The sequence below is a fragment of the Lepidochelys kempii genome, chromosome 6 (genome assembly GCF_965140285.1).
Source record: "Lepidochelys kempii isolate rLepKem1 chromosome 6, rLepKem1.hap1, whole genome shotgun sequence".
NCBI classification, from domain to species: domain Eukaryota; kingdom Metazoa; phylum Chordata; order Testudines; family Cheloniidae; genus Lepidochelys; species Lepidochelys kempii.
Window position 1 is genome coordinate 22,179,210 of NC_136385.1, and position 23,086 is coordinate 22,202,295.

Sequence of the window (23,086 nt, forward strand, 5' to 3'; positions counted from 1 at the left end):
GCAAGGCCAGAAGAGAAATGTCTCCACTAGGATGGAGGTGGACAGGCTGTTTTCTGATTTCATGCAGTATGACACAAAGCCAGTTACTAGAGCCCACCACGGTGCTGTGCAGTTGAGCAAAGCCTAAAAAGCACATTCTGAGAGTTTGCTATAGCCAGACAGTGTTAATTTATTGCACATGCAGTAGTTAGCTGGTTTATGAATTGTTCATGGATGAAGGGGGCTGCTGATTTGGGGGGCTAAATCTCTGTATTGTAAGACAAAGGAAATCATGGTTTTCACAAAATTGAACTTTATTATACAATAATAACTTCTCAGTAATAACTACTGATCTCTCTGGGCTGCATCACAGGTCAGTGTAGGTGTATTCAGAACAGTTTTCCTCATTGCTCACTGGGGTATAGTGGAAGGGATGCTGCTGCTGAGAATGCTGGTGCCCTAAAGAAGCTGATGGGGGAGCGGGTGTGTGTGTGTGTGCATGGCCCTGGAAGAAGCTACTCCTACTCCCTGGAAGAAGGAATAGTTGTCCATGCTGTGGAGTGGCTGCTGGCATGTAGTCCTTCTGATGTTCCGCTCCATAATGTTTTGGAGCATCTTTCTTGTGGGAGGAGGTGCATGATGTCTTGGTATACCTCTTGGTCCTTCTGTGTTTCCTCCAGCCTATGGTCGCTCCATTCTCAAGTGTCTCAGACTCCAGAATTGGAAGTCTTGAGCAGTTCTGCAAACATGTCTTCTGCTGTCCACTTTTTTTTCTTCCTTACCATGGTGAGTCTTGCAGGTGTAGAAGGGATGGCGCTCATGGATACCCCAGCTGAAGTCGCTGATAAATAATGATAAACTCATAAACATTGTTTTATATTTAAGGGATTAGCAGACATCAAAAGATAAATACAACTCTATGAAACTTTGCCCTTTATAGATTCCCCATAGCAATTGTGAGTCTGTCCATATTTTTTCTCACTTCATACCATATATGGGATGGTTTGGGAAGCCTGGGTAACTAGGGATCATGCAGTAGACTGCTAAATTTATTACAGGCAGTGATGAATCTTGGCAGATAAATTGCTCATGAAGGCACTGAAGGCTTAGAGAAGGCAGCTGTTGAAAGGACTCATTGTCACCCAGGGCCATATGCTGTCAGCCACTTCAAAGCAGTGCTCCCCCAAAGCTCTTTGCAGAGTGGAATGGGAAGGTGTCCTGACATGGAGAGAGAAACATGGCTGATCTGCTTAGAAATGTCCAGGCAAAGATCAAACACTGTTTCCTTGAAGAGTGCAGAGAAATGATCCCAGAAAGCTGTTCAGGCCAAGATAGACCAGCCCCTCCATAAGCAGTGGAAGGTTGTGATTGCCAGATAGTGTCATGAGCCTATCCAAGCCAAGCTCCCACTTAGTTAACGGTTTCTCTCTTCTGAATCTAACTGCAGCATGCAAGTAATGTGTTTTGGACTTGAAAACCAAAGTACTGTGTGTGTAGCTTGAAAACATGAAGCCAACATGTTTGCAATGCATTTTCTACAAAATTATGTAGTCTGAATGCCCAATCACTGGTTTGCTTGCATGTACTCTTTTCTGTTTTCAATGTCACTTTGTTAGGGAGACAGTGCCCACCTGCTATGTACTTTGAATGCTCAGAGAGACAAGGTGGGTGAGGTAATATCTTTGGACTGACTTCTGTTGGTGAGAGAAACAAGCTTTCAAGCTATGCAGAGCTTTGGTCTCAGTACCTTTCCCAGACTTGAAGAATGTTCCAGGTGAGCCTAGAGTAGGCCTGACTGTATAAAAAGCCAGTCAGCTGCGAACCAGCTGAGCAGCGAACAACGGAGCGGCTAACAGAGGGAGTTTGCCTGGGAGTTCGCCTGGGGAGAGCCACTCAGGCTTACATCTTGCCAGCTTCTCTGAGTACTTACTACAACTCCTGAGGAAGCTCGTAGAAGGAAGGTAATATGGATGGGGGGTGTTCATCTGTTGTGACCTGCACTGGATGTGCCATGTTTGTCTTTCTTCCACAGCACAGAAGCGACTTTGTCTGTACAAAGTGCAAGCTGGTCTCCATATTGGAAGAGAAGGTTCAAGGTCTGGAGCAACAGGTATCGACCCTGCGTTGCATAAGAGGAAACTGAAGATTTCCTGGACAAACGTTAGGATATGCTTCTACGGACACAACATTCTAAAGATTCAGAGCAGGCTGCGCAGCGGGGACAGGAGGATGCTGAAGAAATTTGGCATCATGTGACCTCCAGAAGAAGAAAGGGGAGTGTCCATATACCAGCAACACAGATACAGGTAAGTAACCGTTTTCATGTTCTCTCCACAGGTACTAATGCGAAGAGTGGACTAGATGATACATCTGAGGGAAAGGAACAGAAGGAGACTCCGCCGACTGGAAGGCATGAGATGCACTGTCCTAGAGTTGGGGGTTCCACGACCACCGCTCCCAAGAGAAGGGGGGGGTGGTGGTCAGGGACTCTCTCCTCAGGGGGACTGAGTCATCTATCTGCCACCCCGACTGGGAAAACCGAGAAGTCTGCTGCTCGCCAGGAGCTAGGATTCACGATGTGACAGAGAGACTGCTGAGACTCATCAAGCCCTCTGATCGCTACCCCTTCCTGCTTCTCCACGTGGGCACCCATGATACTGCCAAGAATGACCTTGAGCGGATCACTGCAGACTACGTGGCTCTGGGAAGAAGGATAAAGGAGTTTGAGGTGCAAGTGGTCTTCTCGTCCATCCTCCCTGTGCAAGGAAAAGACCTGGGTGGAGACCGTCGAATCATGGAAGTCAAAGAATGGCTACGCAGGTGGTGTCGGAGAGAAGGCTTTGGATTCTTTGACCATGGGATGATGCTCCAAGAAGGAGGAGTGCTAGGCAGAGACGGGCTCCACCTAACAAAGAGGGGGAAGAGCATCTTCGCAAGCAGGCTGGCTAACCTAGTGAGGAGGGCTTTAAACTAGGTTCACTGGGGGAAGGAGACCAAAGCCCTGAGGTAAGTGGGGAAGTGGGATACCGGGAGGATGCAGGAGTGCGCGAGAGGGCAGGGCTCCTGTCTCATAGAAAGAGGGGCGATCAGTGAGTTATCTCAAGTGCCTGTACACAAATGCAAGAAACCTGGGAAACAAGCAGGGAAAACTGGAAGTCCTGGCACAGTCAAGGAATTATGATGTGATTGGAATAACAGAGACTTGGTGGGATAACTCACATGACTGGAGTACTCTCATGGATGGGTATAAACTGTTCAGGAAGGACAGGCAGGGCAGAAAAGGTGGGGGAGTAGCACTGCATGTAAGGGAGCAGTATGATTGCTCAGAGCTCCAGTACGAAACTGCAGAAAAAACTGAGTGTCTCTGGATTAAGTTTAGAAGTGTGAGCAACAAAAGTGATGTCATGGTGGGAGTCTGCTATAGACCACCGGACCAGGGGGATGAGGTGGACAAGGCTTTTTTCCGGCAACTCACGGAAGTTACTAGATCGCGGGCTCTGGTTCTCATGGGAGATTTCCATCACCCTGATATCTGCTGGGAGAGCAATACAGCGGTGCACAGACAATCCAGGAACTTTCTGGAACGTGTAGGGGACAATTTCCTGGTGCAAGTGCTGGAGGAACCAACTAGGGGCAGAGCTCTTCTTGACCTGCTGCTCACAAACCGGGAAGAATTAGTAGGGGAAGCTAAAGTGGATGGAAACCTGGGAGGCCATGGATGGAAACCATGAGATGGTCAAGTTCAGGATCCTGACACAGGGAAGAAAGGAGAGCAGCAGAATACGGACCCTGGACTTCAGAAAAGCAGATTTTGACTCCCTCAGGGAACTGATGGGCAGGATCCCCTGGGAGAATAACATGAGGGGGAAAGGAGTCCAGGAGAGCTGGCTGTATTTTAAAGAATCCTTATTGAGGTTACAGGGACAAACCATCCCGATGTGTAGAAAGAATAGTAAATATGGCAGGCGACCAGCTTGGCTTCACAGTGAAATCCTTGCTGACCTTAAACATAAAAAAGAATCCTACAAGAAGTGGAAGATTGGACAAATGACCAGGGAGGAGTATAAAAATATTGCTCGGGCATGCGGGAGTGACATCAGGAAGGCCAAATCACACCTGGAGTTGCAGCTAGCAAGAGATGTTAAGAGTAACAAGAAGGGTTTCTTCAGGTATGTTAGCAACAAGAAGAAAGTCAAGGAAAGTGTGGGCCCCTTACTGAATGAGGCAGGCAACCTAGTGACGGAGGATGTGGAAAAAGCTAATGTACTCAATGCTTTTTTTGCCTCTGTCTTCACGAACAAGGTCAGCTCCAGACTACTGCCCTGGGCAGCACAGCATGGGGAGGAGGTGACCAGCCCTCTGTGGAGAAAGAAGTGGTTCGGGACTGTTTAGAAAAGCTGGATGTGCACAAGTCCATGGGGCTAGATGCGTTGCATCCGAGAGTGCTAAAGGAGTTGGCGGATATGATTGCAGAGCCATTGGCCATTATCTCTGAAAACTCATGGCGATCGGGGGAGTGGAAAAAGGCTAATGGAGTGCCCATCTTTAAAAAAGGGAAGAAAGAGGATCCTGGGAACTACAGGCCAGTCAGCCTCACCTCAGACCCTGGAAAAATCATGGAGCAGGTCCTCAAGGAATCAATTCTGAAGCACTTAGAGGAGCGGGAAGTGATCAGGAACAGTCAGCATGGATTCACCAAGGGCAAGTCATGGCTGACTAATCTAATTGCCTTCTATGAGGAGATAACTGGCTCTCTGGATGAGGGGAAAGCGGTGGATGTGTTCTTCCTTGACTTTAGCAAAGCTTTTGACACGGTCTCCCACAGTATTCTTGACAGCAAGTTAAAGAAGTGTGAGCTGGATGAATGGACTATAAGGTGGATAGAAAGTTGGCTAGATTGTCGGGCTCAATGGGTAGTGATCAATGGCTCCATGTCTAGTTGGCAGCCGGTATCAAGTGGAGTGCCCCAAGGGTCAGTCCTCAGGCCGGTTTTGTTCAATATCTTCATAAATGATCTGAAGGATGGTGTGGATTGCACCCTCAGCAAGTTTGCAGATGACACTAAACTGGGAGGAAAGGTAGATACGCTGGAGGGTAGGGATAGGATACAGAGGGCCCTAGTCAAATTTGAGGATTGGGCCAAAAGAAATCTGAAGAGGTTCAACAAGGACAAGTGCAGAGTTCTGCACTTAGGACAGAAGAATCCCATGCACCGCTACAGACTAAGGACCGAATGGCTAGGCAGCAGTTCTGCAGAAAAGGACCTAAGGGTTACAGTGGATGAGAAGCTGGATATGAGTCAACAGTGTGCCCTTGTCGCCAAGAAGGCTAGTGACATTTTGGGATGTATACGTAGGGGCATTGCCAGCAGATCGTTCTCCTCTATTCGACATTGGTGAGGCCTCATCTGGAGTACTGTGTTTAGTTTTGGGCCCCACACTACAAGAAGGATGTGGAAAAATTGGAAAGAGTGCAGCGGAGGGCAACAAAAATGATTAAGGGACTCGAACACATGACTTATGAGGAGAGGCTGAGGGAGCTGGTATTGTTTGGTCTGCGGAAGAGAAGAATGAGAGGGGATTTGATAGCTGCTTTCAACTACCTGAAAGGGGGTTCCAAAGAGGATGGATCTAGACTGTTCTCAGTGGTAGCTGATGACAGAACGAGGAGTAATGGTCTCAAGTTGCAGTGGGGGAGGTTTAGGTTGGATATTAGGAAAAACTTTTTCACTAGGAGGGTTGTGAAACACTGGAATGCATTACCTAGGGAGGTGGTGGAATCTCCTTCCTTGGATATTTTTAAGGTACGGCTTGACAAAGCCCTGGCTGGGATGATTTAGTTGGGGGATTGGTCCTGCTTTGAGCAGGGGGTTGGACTAGATGACCTCCTGAGGTCCCTTCCAATACTATGGTTGTATGAGCTCTGTGTAGCTCAAAAGCTTGTTTCTCACCAACAGAAGTCAGTCCAAAGATATGACCTCACCCACCTTGTCTCTCTAATATCCTGGGATCGACATGGCTACAGAAACACTGCATACACTGTTTGGTTTGTGTGTCGCTTACAATCACTGGAAGCATTTTTTCCCCCCTGTTTGTAATGCATTGGACTTTATTTGGTTACATTGCCTACAAAAGTATGTACTTTGGAGGCATCCCGACAAGTTACAAAAATAAGTATTTAGAAATGTTTTTTGGCTTTTGTATCCGTTTAGCCTACTAGTGCTAGTGGAGGCTCTATAAATAAACTGGCTACTTTAATTGTTTGCAGTGATGGTGTAAGTGTGTTGGTCCCAGGATATGAGAAACACAAGCTGGCTGGAGTAATATATTTTATTGGACCAACTTCTGTTGGTGAGAGAGACCAGCATTCCAGCTCTACAGAGCTCTTCTTCAGGTCTGGTAATCCGTGTGTCCTAGCTAAATGCAAGGTTGAACAGATTAAGTATGAGGAGTTAACATGTAAGAAACTATTCAAAATGAAGTGGGCAAAGGTCAGAGGAGAGTTGGGGGGGTTACATAAAACCAGTGCCTCTGGTGAGGCCATGATTTTTGGTGTCTTGCAGAGTTACAAATACACATTCCTAAGCTTGTCTTTTTATGGTGTTGTGCAGGTTTCATTTGAGAGTGAGGAGTGATCATTTTATGGTAAGTGTTGGCCTACAGGTGAAGAGGCTAAAGTGACATTTTTCAGCTTTGGCAGCAAGGAGATTTTATGACTGAGTTTAGTTAGCAGATACATATTTGCATATCCCTAACTGACCTTTCCACAGAAAACTTCTAGCTTTGTTAGATGGAAACTGTACTAGTACTGGACCCTGACCTTCAGCTTATTCTCCATCTTCAGGCTTTTTACAAAAGTATTTTTGAAGTAACAGAAGCAACCCTGAAGGGGAAAGACAACTATAGCTTTTTTCTCCTTGGATGACAACCTGCTAAAGGCCAGTTGGAGTATTTCCAGCAATGGTAAGGTAGCTGAAATTAGATGGATTAGTAATAAATTGAATGTTGGCTCATTGCAACCCAGGCTAGCTCTCACCTACTGGAGACCATAGCGAGCACAATGAGGAAAGCTATAGTCTTTGAGGTGTGACTTAAGGTATAGACCAGGGGTCTCAAACTCCCGGCCCGTGGGCCATCTGCGACCCAATAAGCTTCCCACTGCGGCCCGCGGAGGAGAGATGGGAGGAGAGTCACAGGCAGACACTGCTGGCAATGTCTGCTGTAGGCTCTGCCCCTGTAGCTCCCATTGGCTGGGGGAGAGGGACAGAGGTATCATCATTAGTTGCCGGGCAGAGTCAGCCAGGGAGGCAGCATCACTTTTTTCCACAATGAATATGAACAAGTCAAAATACCGAACACAACTATCCGACGCCCACCTTGCTGCAATCCTGAAGGTTTCAACTGCTCAGTCATGGAGGCCAAACAGCAACAAACTGACAGAACTGAAGCGTTGCCAGCTGTCTGGCAAACACTAAAAACCCCTGGTATATACAGACCGGTGACCCCTCAAGTTGTTTAGTTTATGCTGGCCTGTGTATACTTCTGCACCGTTTGGGAAAGGAATTGCAATCTCGTTTAGCTTACTGTTTTACCACACCATTATCACACTCCTGCTTCTGCCTCCCTTAAGGTTAGAAGTCAGTTTCCTTCTACCATGTGCCAAACAGTGATTTCCCTGCCTCCCCACTCCCAATTTAATATTCACGTATGGCCAGTTCCATTTACCTTAAATAAAGCAGTTGAATTGGCATAAATGGTTTATTGAGTAACCAGTTTCTAAACCATTTTAGTCTCTATAGGTTAAAACCAGTACCTTTAATTCCATCTGGTGCTAACAGCTAGTTAGTGCAGATCACAGAGAACAACAAGCAAACAACAAACATGCTCTGTTTGAGCCAGTTAGTGACAGTGGGGAGAAAAAAATCACTCTAGGTAAATTTTAAGTCTTTTGTTCTCTCCAATAATGCTGACTTTTTCCTTTCTTTATTCAACCAAACTTAGCTATGTGTACCCATTAAAAAGAGTATAATTTTGCTAATGTTGGGAATTAAATTACTAACGGAATCAGTTACATATATATCTGAAGAATATTTTCATTGTGCACGACTTCCTCTAACAGATCTCAATGCAAAAATAGACTCTATGGAAATGTTATGTTCTTGTGGAACTTACAACCTCCACAGGCGGGAGCATCTCTCTGCAGTGCTTATCAACATTGCAGAAACAAATGATGCATATCCAAATGAAGCCAGTAAACCCAGCAGAGCTTGAAAACTGTGCAAGCCCAATAGCTTTTGGTTCAAGGAGTGAACAAGCTCCAGTCTTGTAAGTTTGTCAGGCCAAATAGTTCTGGATTTTTCCTTATGGGAGCCAAACCTTTAAACTACAAACGTTACTTTACTGTAACTATGTTTTAAATTTAAATGCTTGAGATTTAATAGTGATAATTAATTAAAAATGTACAATAGTCAATAGACATGACTGCACTCATGGAGCAGATAATGCTAGTCACTCCTGTGTAATGGTTAACCACTTGGCCTATTTCTCCTGCTCTTACAGTTACAAGCTATGGTGTCTTATCCTCTCTTTTGAGAACTCTCCTGGGAGTCATTTGTCTTTGTAAATATCCAGTCTGCATCTAGTCCGGACAGTAAACATAGGCTGTCTCTACAAATGTCCATTGTTCTCATGTTGGTTGGTCAGCTCTGACTTCCTCTTGTCAGGTGATAAGTTTCACTCCAACAGATTTGGAACATAATATCCTACCTCCGATAAAGTGAGCTGTAGCTCATGAAAGCTTATGCTCAAATAAATGTTAGTCTCTAAGATGCCACAAGTCCTCCTTTTTCTTTTTGCTGATACAGACTAACACGGCTGCTACTCTGAAACCTGTCAATATCCTACATGTTGCATAACTCCAAATCAGCTGCTACTTAGCTATCGGCAGAGCGTATATGACGTCCTTCAGTAAAACATTGGAAAAGATGGTTGAACGTGGGATAATTACCTGTGTCTGGGCATGTCTGTGTTAGTCAGGACTTTCTTAGAACCTGGAACTGAAAACCCCGAAGATGTATTTTCCCACAGCATGGACTGACCAAAGCAATTTCCTGAGAAGTGCAAATGTGATTCACTTGGTCAACATCTTGATAACTGCAGTGGCTACAAATGACAAAAATAAAGAACACCCATTCATTCTGAACTTAAAACAATGAAAAAGTAATAATTGTTAGCAAATGAAATAGAACAATTAAAGACACAAGAACTGGGATCTCAAAAATCACTATGCCATTCTAGTTTGGAATGAGGGACTTCTATGTAATATATCAGTCATTTCATTTTATAGGAAAAAAGTAAATGTTTGAAAAATTATTTCTTCTGAGGAAGGATAGTGAAATAAGATTTTGTTTTAAAGCCTCTTTAAATATTTTATATTCCGATAATGAAGAAGCCATTGTATACCTTAGGAACAATGGTTACTGAGGTGCACCTGCATTTGCAGGGCCTGTGGTGGAAGGAGAGATGTTGTAAAGGTGTGCTGGTGCTGCTTAGGGGTTGAGTGAGTTTGCAACAACTCCCAGCTACCCCAGGGAAAACTTTGGTGGGTTTATTATTACAGAGGATAAAATAAAAATGATTCCACTGCCCCCAAGACACCCCTCAACGTTGTGGTAAAAATATTTCAGGGCAAAGGGTTGCCTCCCTGAACACTCTAGAATGGTACAGTGTCAACAGATTGTGATGGTGGCAGGAGTTTATTTCAAAGAATACTGATAAGATCCTGGTGCTCTGGGCTTTCCTACCTCCAGAGCTTACTGTACAGGCTTCTCGTTTTCCCTGATCCCTGGCTATAGGAAAAGACGGGGGGGGGGGGGGGACCGCAGGGCCCTGGTGCTTTGGTCTAAATTTTCTTTCTTGTTTTAGCCCAAGAGCAGTAAAATAAGCTTTCTGTCTACTGGGAGGCAGAGCCAGGTTGACCGTACCTGCAGCTAGTCCTGACTGGCCTTGTCATCCCCTACGACTGAGAACCACCCTCTCCATCAAGCTTGGAAACAGCAGACAAAAGTGTTGCTGGCACCCAGTGCCGAGAGGCAAAACAACAGCAGGGGTTCGCTACCCGGTGTGCGTCACCCAATAATCACAACGGGGTGGAGAAACAGAAAAGTTTATTTGCAGCTGCAAACAAGGTACAGGGAGAATAGAATCTCAAATCCTGCACACAGAGCAGGAAGTTACACAGGCTTTTATAAAACCTTTCTTCAGCATACTTATCCAATAGCAAGCTGCCCTAAGTATCCATATAGCCAGCCAATCCAGTTACTAGCTAGTTCCCTTGTTTTTTGTATCATTTATTAAACTATACATAAAGCTGATTTATTCAGCATTGTTTTTCCATATCTGCCCTGTTTGGCCTTGTTTAGCTTCAGGCAGTCTGACTCTGCAACATATTGTTGCAGATCCTCAGCATAACTGCCGCGAGTGCCTCCAGGTGGGGGCCAAGGACACTTGGGCCTAGTGCGAGGGAGCTTCATCGACACTCGTGGTCTTCCATCCCCTTGAGTTACCTAGTGGCCATGCCCCAGTGTCCCCAACAACTCCCTCCTTTGAGAACACTCAACAGCCTTGGCTCTGAGTTTTCTCACTTGGGCTACTTATTTCTTTACAATAGGACTTTGTATAAGCACTTTGTGATAGCCCTGAAGAGAATGACTTTTTAACTTTTGCAAAAGGGCTCTGATGCATGATACTGCACAGCATAATACCATTAATACAAGCAATACAGGAAAGAGAAGTTTCAATAACAGGCTAAATAAACCACCAAGCTGTCACCTTCAGCCCCCAACTAAAACCCCTCCAATGCATTATTAAGGATCTACAACCTATCCTGAAGGATGACCCAACACTCTCACAAATCTTGGGAGACAGGCCAGTCCTTGCCTACAGACAGCCCCCCAACCTGAAGCAAATACTCACCAGCAACCACATACCACACAACAGAACCACTAACCCAGAAACCTATCCTTGCAACAAAGCCCGTTGCCAACTGTGCCCACATATCTATTCAGGGGACACCATCACAGGGCCTAATAACATCAGCCACATTATCAGATGCTCGTTCACCTGCACATCCACCAATGTGATATATGCCATTGTGTGCCAGCAATGCCCCTCTGCCATGTACATTGGTCAAACTGGACAGTCTTTACGTAAAAGAATAAATGGACACAAATCAGATGTCAAGAATTATAACATTCATAAACCAGTCCGAGAACACTTCAATCTCTCTGGTCACGCGATTACAGACATGAAAGCTGCGATATTACAACAGAAAAACTTCAAAACTAGACTCCAGCGAGAAACTGTTGAATTGGAATTCATTTGCAAATTGGATACTATTAACTTAGGTTACCTTGTATAATGACTTAGCCACTCCCAGTCTCTATTCAAGCCTATTTCCCCTTGTTTTTTCCTACCCCCCTCCCCCAACGTTCTTGTTAAACCCTGGATTTGTGCTGGAGATGGCCCACCTTGATTATCATACACATTGTAAGGAGAGTGATCACTTTAGATAAGCTATTACCAGCAGGAGAGTGGGGTGGAGGGAGAGAAAACCTTTTGTAGTGGTAAACACCCATTTTTTCATGGTTTGTGTGTATACAAAGATCTTCTGTACTTTCCACAGTATGCATCCGATGAAGTGAGCTGTAGCTCACAAAAGCTTATGCTCAAATAAATTGGTTAGTCTCTAAGGTGCCACAAGTCCTCCTTTTCTTTTTGCGAATACAGACTAACATGGCTGTTACTCTGAAACCTTTTAAATCCTGCATTACTTCATAGGCCTTTGCCCAATTATTATGTCGGACAGCCGAGTGACGGAGTCCATGCAAAAGCAACTCCTTATAGGAGGTAAGGCAGGTCATATCCCCATGAACATTTGGATCCCACCTGGGGTCTGCTCGGGGGATTTGTGCGTCTGGGTCAGGGACATTAATACGATCCCGGTCGTACTGTTTCTGCACCTCCTCCCTTGCTTTGGACACAACCTGTTGTCTTTCAGCCTCAGACAATAGGGTTCGCAGGAGGACGTTACAATCATTCCAGTCCGGCTTGTGACTACTGAGGCACCCCTCAAAGATTGATATAAACCTGCTTGGGTTGGTAGAAAACTCTCCTGCCTGTGCTTTGAAAGCAGCCAAATCCACAGGATTAAAGGGCACATGAGTATAAACCTGCATAGTTGTGGCCGGACGCCTGTCCGATCCAGACCGGGCGACTTTAGTTTTGGTGATTTAAGGGGTATAGGCCAACCATTGGGGACTTACAAGGTGTGGGTGTAGGGGCCGAAGGGGACACCGGCTCTGCCATTACAGTGGGGGTGGGGGTCTGGGGACTAACATTAGCTGCTACCGAACCAGTCGGAGTCAGATTACAGCGCTGTAAAATATCTGGTCGAGTATCTAAAGTCAGAAACAAATGCGCATACATATGTTCATTCCATTTCCTTGTTCTCTGACAGAACAGGAGTAACTGAAGGATTGTGTTGTAATTAATTGACCCTCCTGGTGGCCACCACTCCTGGTCCTCTAGTTGATATTGAGGCCAGTCAACTGTACAGTATCGTTTTAATTGGCTCTTCGTCATCGGATCCGCACCAAATACCTTCCAGTTTGCTAGAATGCACTCTAGGGGCGTACACCGTGCCCTAATCCCCGAGCTCTGTCCCTGTCCCATACCTACAGGGTAACTCTGGGCATCCCCAGTTTCCAACAGAGCATACAATCCGGATTTCAAAAGGTTCCTACCTTATCCAAGGGACCGGTTCCTCACCGTCGCCCGCAGCTGCTCCTCCCCTGTGTCCAAGGGACCGGTTCCTCACCGTCGCCCACAGCTGCTTCTCCACTATATGAGTGCGTTGCACCTTTGTGCCCTCTGGGGTCGATCAAATCGCGTCTCCTCCGAGGCCCCCGATGAACTCACCGGTGCACGCTGGGCGTCGGTTCTCGCCGCAATCCTCGACCTCCAGGAGGGGTCCGGGCAAAGCTAAATAGCAGCCTCGTCGCCCACCCAGGGACGCCAAAAGCTGTTGCCGGCACCCAGTGCCGAGAGGCAAAACAACAGCAGGGGTTCGCTACCCGGTGTGCGTCACCCAATAATCACAACAGGGTGGAGAAACAGAAAAGTTTATTTGCAGCTGCAAACAAGGTACAGGGAGATTAGAATCTCAAATCCTGCACACAGAGCAGGAAGTTACACAGGCTTTTATACATCCTTTCTTCAGCATACTTATCCAATAGCAAGCTGCTCTAAGTATCCATATAGCCAGCCAATCCAGTTACCAGCTAGTTCCCTTGTTTTTTGTATCATTTATTAAACTATACATAAAGCTGATTTATTCAGCATTGTTTTTCCATATCTGCCCTGTTTGGCCTTGTTTAGCTTCAGGCAGTCTGACTCTGCAACATATTGTTGCAGATCCTCAGCATAACTGCTGCGAGTGCCTCCAGGCAGGGGGGCCAAGGACACTTGGGCCTAGTACGCATAGCTGCTGCGAGTGCCTCCAGGCCGGTGGGGGGGGGAGGAAGGAAGGACACTTGGGCCTAGTGCGAGGGGGCTTCATCGACTCTAGTGGTCTTCCATCCCCTCGAGTTACCTAGTGGCCATGCCCCAGTGTCCCCAACAACTGCAGATGCTGATCTGGAGAATTTCTTATCTAGAACCCAGAGGGAAGGTAGGCAGGGATCATGAGACCCCTTCAGACCTTCTGAAGTGGGTGTACTTTAGAAAGGAGAGGGAGAAAGAAAGGTAGGGAGAGTATGAGCTTTTTTGATGGGGCTGAGGGAGGAGATGGGGCAGGGGAAAGATTTGTCTTAAGACATATCTATATGTCCTCGTTGACCTAAGAGTCCACTTGGACCATCAACAGAGGTCTTGAATGCTGGCTCAAACTACCCACTCTACTGCCCTCAATGCACTATGTGTTACTGCCTTGTCTAACTGAAATCCTGCTGTAGTCCGATATTACAGTAGTTATACCGGGGGTAAATGTAGCTGTTGCTAGAGCGAATCAAAATGGATCTCACCCTACACCAGGAACAGTGAATATTGAGGGAGCTGGGGGAGAGGATTTTGTGGTTTAGAATGAGTGGACGTGCAGTGCCACCAGTTACTTCTGAAATTCTGGATACAAGCTTGGAGTTTGCCCATGTGAACACAGATATTACAATATCGCTCAACAGAGGCCCCTTTCCAAGTTCATCAGCCATTCCCAGCATGCCACGTTTATACATCAAGTTGTCACTAAATCCTGCTTATCTTTGTAAGGGTCACCTAGAGAAATTGTATCCACAGAACATGCCAGCTTGTAAGTACCCTGGTCTAAACAGCGACAATGGGAAATGTCAACAGCTTTGGGATATTCGAGATGTACTGATTTAACAACACTTCTAAGGTATTAAATCATAAAATGTACAGAAATTTTAGTGATTGCTAAGTCTGAGGCATACAGACATAATTGCTCTCTCATAAAGAGCTTGTTCTTCCTTTTGAGCTGAAATGTGTTTTGGTTTTAAAAGATTATGGTTCTGGAAATCCAAAACAATAGATCTGTAGACCAAAAAATTCCTTCCATTAGAATACACAGTAAATCAAGCGCTGTTCTTTATTGAAATAAAAATTCTCTTTAATCCATTCAAGTAAAAAGAGGATTTTAATACCACGTTTATTCCTTTTGATTACCTGAATTCTGGCCTAACACTACAGCATCCTTTAATAGGGTCAGATGACCTGCATTTATATTACCTAGGGCAGTGATCCTGTCAGATTTTATAAGCAAAGTCAGGTCAGTCTTGTTTCCATAGTTGGATGGGAACCTGTGGAACTCCTTGCCAGAGGATGTTGTGAAGGCCAAGACTATAACAAGGTTAAAAAAAGAACTAAATAAATACATGGAGGATAGGTCCATCAATGGCTATTAGCCAGGATGGGTATTCATGGTGTCTCTAGCCTCTGTTTGCCAGAAGCTGGGAATGGGTGACAAGGAATGGATGACTTGATGATTACCTGTTTTGTTCATTCCCTCTGGGGCACCTGGCATTGGCCACTGTCGGAAGACAGGATACTGGGCTAGATGGCCCTTTCGTCTGACCCAGTATGGTCGTTTTTATGGGAGACCTCCAAGAAATACTTGGGTGCTGCAAAAAGTAGCAATGCTGATGACTGTAGGTGCATTTATTCTCTCTGATCAATCCTGAATCCATGCCCCAGCTTTGTGTTAGCACTTTCAGCAGCACGGTCCCCTCTCTCTTTTGGATTCGATTTAACCAAAGTCCTGACTACTTGGGATCATTAAAGATCTTGTGATATCTTTTGCAAAAATAGGGGTATTATCTGGTGTGACAGGGTTAGGCCAGCTGGCTAAAAGAGCATGGTCGAAGGTAGATACATTAGTTCCAGGTTAAGCAGGTCCCTTTTCCCTGCGTAAGATAACAGGGACTATTTCAGAACACTCAGTAACTTTCTAGAACTAATTAAGGCAGGCAGGCTAATTAGGAACCTGTATCCAATTGGGAAGCTGCTAGAATTAATTAAGGCTAATCAAGACACCTGGTTTAAAAAGGCTGTCACTCCAGTTAGTGAGGTGTGCGCATAAGGAGCTGGGAGTGAGAGGATATGCTGCTGGAGGACTGAGGAGTACAAGCATTAACAGACATCAGAAGGAAGGTCCTGTGGTGAGGACAAAGATGGTGTTGGGAGGAGGCCATGGGGAAGTAGCCCAGGGAGTTGTAGCTGTTGCACAGCTGTTCCAGGAGGCACTCTAGACAGCTGCAGTCCACAGGGCCCTAGGCTGGAACCCGGGGTAGAGGTGGGCCTAGGTTCCCCCCAAACCTCCCAACTCCAGACCCAACACAGGAGGTTCCCCCACAGGGGAAGGTCTCTGAGCTGTTCCCTGACCCACATGATGGATCAGCAGAAACTGCGGGGATTGTTCTTACTCTTTTTTTCCCATGTTGGCCAGTGATGAGGTTATCTGAGTGAACAGCAGATTTGAGCCATGAAAGTGGCCAAAATGAGGGCTACTGTGAATCTCTGAGGTGAGCAAAATCCGCCAATAAGTGCAGGACCCACCAAGGTAGAGGAGGAACTTTATCACACTGGTCAAATTTCAACTCTGGTAATTACTGCCACACTGTCTGGAGTGGCTCACAACCATCAGTGCCTATCTCAGGGCAGACTGTCAAAAGCAGGGCAGACACCCTATACTGGTAGTATGATCTATAATTAGATTTCATCAAGCCAGTAACAAATGTGAATTCCTAAAGTACTGCAATAGTCTTATACTGGTGTCACAGACCGTCCCCTTTGCATGACAGTGTATCTTGCCACCCAGGCAACATAGACTATGTTATAAATGGTCACTTACCACCAAAAATCACAAATATTCCAGGTTACTCCCAGTCTCAGGAGACCAGTCACTCAACTCAGGCTGAACTGCATCCTCGATCGCACACCAAAGAAAATGCAGTGCTATAGTAAACTAAGTAAAGGTTTATTAGTGAAGAAAAAGAAATGAGTTATTGAGAAGCGGTAAAATATAGGTATAAACGAGTCAGAATCTAGAATTCCAAATGGTAGCAGAGTTGTAGGAATCTGCCAGTTTCCCAAAAGTTTCTCAGGGCTACCCAGAATAACTCTGGGGATCTCTGTCTTTTTGTTCAGTTATTCCACCATCTTAGAATCCAAACAGTGCAGAGATTAATGATTTTTCTTTCTAGCCATATTTATATTCATTCTCTTAGAACAATCTGACAGGGTCACCACTCACGTGGGCTCGCTCTTTGATTGGTGGAGAGAGGAATGCATTTAGAGTCTTTGATCTCTGATCATCACACACAGTGACCACTTGCCTTCAAATTTGCAAGAATTAGCACTTTCCTGCTAAAGTTCTTCATTTGCATTACACGAGGCTTCTTTAAAAAGTATAAGTTAAATCCTATTGAGGAAACTAGAAAGGAGCATAAACTCTGGCAAGTGAAGTGTAGAAGTATAGTTAGGAAGGCCAAAAGAGAATCTGAAGAACAGCTAGCCAAAGACTCAAAAAGTAACAGCAAAAAAAATGTGTAAGTACATCAGAAGCAGGAAGCCTGCTAAACAACCAGTGGGGCCATTGGACAATTGAGATGCTAAAGGAGCATAACAGGAATAAAAAGCCATTGCGGAGAAACTAAATGAATTCTTTGCAGCGGTCTTCACGGCTGAGGATGTGAGGGAGATTCCCAAACCTGAGATATTCTTTTTAGGTGACAAATCTGAGGAACTGTCCCAGATTGAAGTGTCATTAGAGGAGGTTTGGGAGCAAATTGATAAATTAAACAGTAATAAGCCACCAGGACCAGATGGTACTTTCACCCAAGAGTTCTGAAGGAACTCAAATGTGAAATTGCAGAACTACAAACTGTGGCATGTAACCTATCATTTAAATCAGTTTCTGTACCAGATGAGTGGAGGATAGCTAATGTGATGCCAATTTAAAAAAAAAAAAGGCTTCAGAGGCAATTACAGGCCAGTTAGCCTAACTTCAATACCAGGCAACTTGGTTGAAACTATAGTAAAGAACAGAACTATCAGACACATAGATGAACAGCATTTGTTGGGGAAGAGTACACATGGTTTTTGTAAAGGTAAATCATGCCTCACTAATCTACTAGAATTCTCTGATGGGGTGAACAAGCATGCGGACGCGGGTGATCCAGTGGATATAGTGCACTTAGATTTTCAGAAAGTCTTTGACAAGGTCCCTCACCAAAGGCTCTTAAACAAAGTAAGCAGTCATGGGGTAAGAGGGAAGGTCCTCTCATCGATTGGTAACTGGTTAAAAAATAGGAAACAAAGGGTAGGAATAAATGGTCATTTTTCAGAATGGAGAGAGGTTAATAGTGGTGCCTCCTAGGAGTCTGTACTGGGACCAGTCCTGTTCAACATATTCATAAATGATCTGGAAAAAGGGATAAACAGTGAGGTGGCAAAATTTGCAGATGATACAAAACTATTCAAGATAGTGAAGTTCAAAGTATTTCTTCTCTCAACGCACAGTCAATGTGTGGAACTCTTTGCCAGAGGATGTTTTGAAGGCCAAGATTATAACAGGGTTCAAAAAAGAACTAGATAAGTTCATGAGGAAGGTCCATCAATGGCTATTAGACAGGATGGGCAGGGATGCAAAACCATGCTCTGAAGTGTCCCTGGCCTCTGTTTGCCAGAAGCTGGGAATGGGCGAGAGGGAATGGATCGCTTGATGATTCCCTATTCTGTTCATTCCCTCTGAAGCACCTGGCCACTGTTGGAAGACAGGATACTGAGCTAGATGGACCATTGGTCTGACCTAATATGGCCGTTCTTATGTTCAATGTGGTGACATCATGAAACAGATAGAATTTAATATAAAAATCAGTAACACAGGAGCTGCTGGGCTGACTGTGTGATTTGTTTGCATTCAATAAAAACCTCTATTTTAAAAAAGAAATTAAATGAAGCTGCTGCCAATTTTCTGGCCTGCCACAATGGCATTACGCAGAATCGCAGGGGCCTTTGGCACAGAAGTTAAGTACAGACAAGTGGAGGATATGCAAGGTCTTTAACATTTAGAACAAACCCATCCCAACAAATGACCAAATAAGCAGCCATCTGGGCCATCAACTACAGACTAACTCACCCACTCTAAAAACTAACCGCTCCCCCCCTCTCAGTATTGCTCAGTCATCCTCCCCAGTGCTTGATAAATGAATCACAAAGTTGGGCTTTTTGGACCAGGAAGAGTAAGTTCCAGAGTAAATGGCCCTCACAAACAGCCTTGTCCTTGCCTTGTAAACCAAGGGGTTCCCCCTTCAGCACCTCTGCTCACCACAGCTGCAGTAATATCATAGGTGGGGAGAAGCAAGTTCTTGGGTTAGCTAGGTCTCAGACCACTAACTGCTTCATAGGTCAATGCCCACACCTTAAACTCTATCCTGAATTTAATCAACAGCCAGTGCGGGTTACAGCACACTGGTATGGTATATGCCCATCTAGATATTTCGGCTTCACAAGCGAGCACCAGTGTTGTGCCCTAGAAAGTTTGCTCACATAGCTATATGAGCAAATCCTCCTTGTGGAGACGCAGCTTAACTTTTACTGGCAAAAAAAAGTTCTTTTGTCAGCCTGGGGTATACCGGTTCGCCTAACAAAATAAGCTGTATCAGTAAAAGCACTTTTTAATGATATAAGCTGTTTGTCAGTAGGGCTTTTGCTGGCATAGTTCTGTCAGTTAGGGGTGTGGTTTCTTTCTTCCGCACTCTTCATGGATATAGCTATGTTGGCAAAATGTTCAAGTGTAGACCAGGCCTAAGTTACTGACTGGTTCTAAGGGGTAGCCTCAAGTAAAGCATGTTGCAGCAATCCAGTCTCTAATGACAAGGGTATGGACAATAGTAGAGAGGGCTGCATCTCAAAGAAAGAGCCTCACCTTGCCCAAACACTGCCAGAAAAAGCAGTTCTGGCCACTGGTGCTCTCTGAGCCTCCAAAAGCAGCTGAGGAGCTAACCAGGCCCCAAACTGAGGGCTTGTCTACATTACCCGCTGGATCGAAGGGCAGCGATCAATCCAGCAGGGGTCGATTTATCGCATCTAGTCTAGATGCGATAAATCGACTGCCGAACACTCTCCTGTCGACTCCGGTACTCCACCAGGGCTAGAGGCGCAGGCAGAGTCAAAAGAGAGTGTCCACCATCAACTTACTGCAGTGAAGACACCGCGGTAAGTAGATCTAAGTACGTCGACTTCAGCTACGTTATTCACGTAGCTGAAGTTGCGTAATTTAGATCGATTTCTCCCCCCCCCCCCCGGCGTGTAGACCAGGCCTGAGACACATGACAGACAAATGGCACAAATTCAATCCTCAGTGCTGTCTGGATTGCTCTCTGGCATGCATCACTTTGAGCTGATCGGACTCGTGTCTAGAGGCAGGCATGTGTGATGTCATCTGGCCAGCACTTCTAGTTTACTGGGCTTACGTCAAACAAAGCCATGGCCTTCGTGAGCTCATTGGCTCAGTGGCTCCTAGCATGAAATGCTAGGACTGACTGATTCAGGACATGTACCTTCATGTACTGATGAGAGAGAGAGAAAACATTTTGTGACATTGTTACTGACCTCTCCGGCTTGCTGAGCTTATTTCCAGGCATGGGCCTCTGAGCTCACATCAGTTAGGGCCTCTAGCTTACTGGTTTGAAACCAAAGGCACCAGTCTTTGAAGTTACTTGTCCAGGGTGTAGAACACGCTTACCCTCCTCCAGGGCTGACCTCCAGTTTGAGGTCCAGGCTCTGTATGTGCATTCATGCTACAGGGCCTTGGCCACTGAAGGCTGGTGTTAGCAGAAGTTAGGGAGGGCTGATAAGAACTTGTATGCTCCTGGTTCGTAGGTATGTACAGTAACTCCTCACTTACCATCGTCCCAGTTAACATTGTTTCATTGCTTCGTCGCTGATCTGTTAGAGAACATGCTCATTTAAAGTTGCAAAATGTTCCCTTCTAATGTTGTTTGGCAGCCGCCTGCTTTGTCCACCGTTTGCAGGAAGAGCAGCCTGTTGGAGCTAGCTGGTGGGGGATTGGAACCAGGGTGGGCCAGCAGCCCCCTATCAGCTCCCCTAAGTTCCCTGTGCAGCAGCCACCCAGCAGACTATCCGTTGCTGGGCAGTTCAGGTGTCTCTCCCCCTACTGCCATGTGCTGCTCTTGCCCTCTGCCTTGGAGCTGCTCCCAGGAGCCTCCTGCTTGCTGTGCAGGGGGTGGAGGGGAAGAGGGGGGCTGATGTCAGGGTGTCCCCCTCCCCCCGCTCCCTGTACCCCATCTCCACAGAGCAGGGGGATGGACAGACACGACAGGGCTCAGGACTGAGAGAGTTTTCTGGCAGCAGCTGTTGTTTCAACTTACTGATCTACTTTAAAAGACAGTGTACTTAGAGTGCCATCAGCACACTTAAAGGGGCAATGCGCAACACACACTCTCTCTCTCTCTCTCTCTCTGTGTCTTTGTGTCTGACACACACATGCACCCCCCAGTACTTTGGAAAGTGGAGGGAGTGGTGCGCTCCAGTAGGACAGTGTGGGTTCATCATCACGTTCAGTTTCCACAGGGAATGTTTGCAGCCACTGCTATGCATCTATTGTGTCTCCTCCCTCCATTCATGCTGCCTTAGTAAGAGCCTTTCCAGAAGAAGGGCAAGGGCTACAAACGTCATCAGAGCCAGCAGCCCTCTACCTCGGCACAGGCAGGCTCTTCCCGCTCCCAGCAGGGGTTGAAGCAGGCATTTTGAGGGTCCACCCAAGGGTGACATTCCAGCCACTGTCCTGGATCCTGCCCTCCTCTGGTTCTCTAACCGCCTTTCTTTATTCCTCCCAGCCTGGGCATCTATAACTTTGCTGACATCAGATGCCTCAGACCTTGGCTGGGGAGCACACCTTGGCACGATGCGGACGCAAGGTATGTATATAAATGTCAGAACTCAGGGCGGTTTGCCTAGCCTGCACGGTTTTCCTCCCATAGTTATCCAACCGAGTGGTTTGAGTGCTGAAGGACAACATGGCCTCGATGTTTTACATCAACCTGTTCTGTAACTGCTGTTCTTCGAGATTTGTTGCTCATGTCCATTCCAGCAAGAAGGAACTGACGGTGGAGGGAGCCAGTGGCACCCCTTATATCACGCCATGCGGGCGCCACACTAGAGGGCGCCAGAGCCAGTCCCCTACGGATACCACTGAGGGAAAAACTTCCAGCACCGGTACATGTGGCGAGCACACACTCCTAGCATGGAATGGACATGAGCAACATCCCGAAGAACACCAGTTAGGAAACAGATAACTGTCTTTCTTTTGTCTTTCATCATCTGCTAAGATGTAGGCTTTTTGGGACAGGAACTGTTTTTTTTTAAATTTTTCTAATTACATGAGGGTACAGCACCTACCACAATTAAGGGCTAATGCCTAATTGGAACTTCTAAGTGCAACTAAACTAAATAATAATAAACCAACTGGCCAAAAAAACCCAACACTTTTCTGAGGAAAATTTGAAAAAGCTCAAGAAAAGCAAATAGTTTCCATCAAAAATATTGTTTCGTGAAAACCCAATTTTCTGTCCAAAAAAATTTTTTGATGGAAATTTTTCTACTAGCCCAACATGTGCAGGTGTACAAGCCAACCAGTACAATGTTTGGAGGAAGGAAAAGGAGTCATCTTGCAGCAGCTGCAGCCCTTTGACCGCTCTGTGCAAGGTAGAATGGGGCTGGGTGGAAAAAACAAACCTGCAAATGTGACAGTACGGCTCAGCAAGAGGAGCCCAGCTGATCTGAAGCCTCCGCTTTACCCAGTGTTCCCTGCAGCTATCTGTCCTCCAAACTCTCAGCATCGGGCAGGACAAGAAACCAGAACCCCCCGTCATGCTCCTGTATTAGATACAGACAGACTACAGAGCTTACTTCTGAGCAAGATACACATCAGATTTGTACATCAAAAGATCCTTTCATGCACTGCCAAGGATGGATGAGGGTAGCTTAAATAAGTTATTTTACACCTAGTGCCATCTAGTGGATGAACGGTATAATACAGGTTTCAGAGAAACAGCCGTGTTAGTCTGTATTCGCAAAAAGAAAAGGATGCATCCGATGAAGTGAGCTGTAGCTCACGAAAGCTTATGCTCAAATAAATTGGTTAGTCTCTAAGGTGCCACAAGTACTCCTTTTCTTTTTGCGAGTATAATACAGGTTAACATTTTATTACACCCATCAAGTCACAAAAATTGGAACTAGCAGGAGGAGAGGAGAGCCAACCTGGACAGAGGAGAGGAGGAGCTCTCAGATGCCACTATCCAGGGGGAAAAGCTAGACTGTCTAGCTCACCCATTGGGTCTCCCAAGCACCAGAAGTCCAGGGTTTGAGTAACACAGGGCCTGCTCTGCTCCAGAAAGCACTCTTCCTGGCTTTTCAGGGAACATTGTACGGTGAGTTACTGTCCATGCTACACTTCATGTTGGGAAAGGGCTGAGGGGTGAGGCTAAGACCTGGTGGGTGGGTGTGAGCGTACA

General features: G+C 45.9%; 1 long non-coding RNA gene across 3 annotated transcripts in view; it reads right to left on the reverse strand.

Annotated features, from left to right (window-relative positions):
- Nucleotides 1–275: 275 nt before the first annotated feature.
- LOC140912544 (uncharacterized) overlaps nt 276–23,086 on the reverse strand; it is a 69,547-nt gene continuing 46,736 nt past the window's right edge. For 2 of the 3 annotated variants that reach the window (XR_012159310.1, XR_012159311.1), the window contains 2 exons: nt 8,986–9,140; nt 276–820 (listed from right to left, as the gene is read on the reverse strand). This is a non-coding gene — a long non-coding RNA (uncharacterized LOC140912544). Of the gene's footprint in view, nt 821–8,985; nt 9,141–12,781; nt 14,573–23,086 lie in introns of those variants that run through there. The other variant, XR_012159309.2, reaches the window with a different exon arrangement.